Source organism: Corvus brachyrhynchos, unplaced genomic scaffold (genome assembly GCF_000691975.1).
Source record: "Corvus brachyrhynchos isolate BGI_N302 unplaced genomic scaffold, ASM69197v1 scaffold79, whole genome shotgun sequence".
Lineage (NCBI taxonomy): Eukaryota > Metazoa > Chordata > Aves > Passeriformes > Corvidae > Corvus > Corvus brachyrhynchos.
This window is the reverse complement of record NW_008240023.1, coordinates 1,843,316-1,844,181: the sequence shown is the minus strand read 5'-3', so window position 1 is coordinate 1,844,181 and position 866 is coordinate 1,843,316.

Sequence of the window (866 nt, the reverse complement as noted above, 5' to 3'; positions counted from 1 at the left end):
CCCTGCCCTCCCCGGGCCGGGGGGCTGCTTTTTGGGATGGCTGGGCTCCAGGGAGGGCTGATGTGACAGCCTTGCCGTGCCATCCATCCACATGGAGCTGAGCCACCGGGGCCGGAAACAAAGGCACCCTGGAGCCGCATCCAAGTGCTGGATGAGCCACTGCCTGCCAGCCCTCCGCCTGCTGCTCCCTGGAAAGCTTTTGTCAGCCTGATGTGCAGCAGGAAGGGGGAACAGGCAAGTGCAGGCAGCTGCTGGCACCTTCCAGGGCTCTGCTGAGGCTCGGAAACTTGCTAAGCGTGTTGGAGTCTCAGCAGCCAAACCTGAGAAGAAACGGGGCTGTTTTTCACCCCAGGCCGCCCCTCTTGGACAGATGTTTATGGCATTCCCCTGGCTCCATACCTCTGGATGGCCTCAGGCTGGCAGATGCCGCAGGGGACGTGGCCTGTGCCTGCTCTACGGTGCCAGGGTGGCATTTCCTTCAAGCCTTCATGGTCCCAAAGCCACAGCATCTCCCATCCAGCCAAAATGGGAGGCACCTACAGCCTGGCTTCTCAGCGCACCCCGAACCCACCCAAAATGCCTGGATCCAAAGCAGCTATGCCAGGAATGCTCCAGTGGGCTACCAGCCAAAAATGTGAACTCCTCCAGCAGTGCCATGATAGGTAATTCGGACTGGGGGGTTGGCTCCTTTGACTGCAATTTTTGTTTTTTTCCTGCTGGTTTTGCCTCAGTTCTGTACCTTGGAGGTCTCGAGTGCGCTCATCCTGCCTTTGCAGTTCCAATAGGGATGTGATGGCTGGATATTCCCAGTGATCCAAGGGAGAATAAAGCAGAGTTAAAGAGCTTGGGTTGTGAAGGGGGGGGGG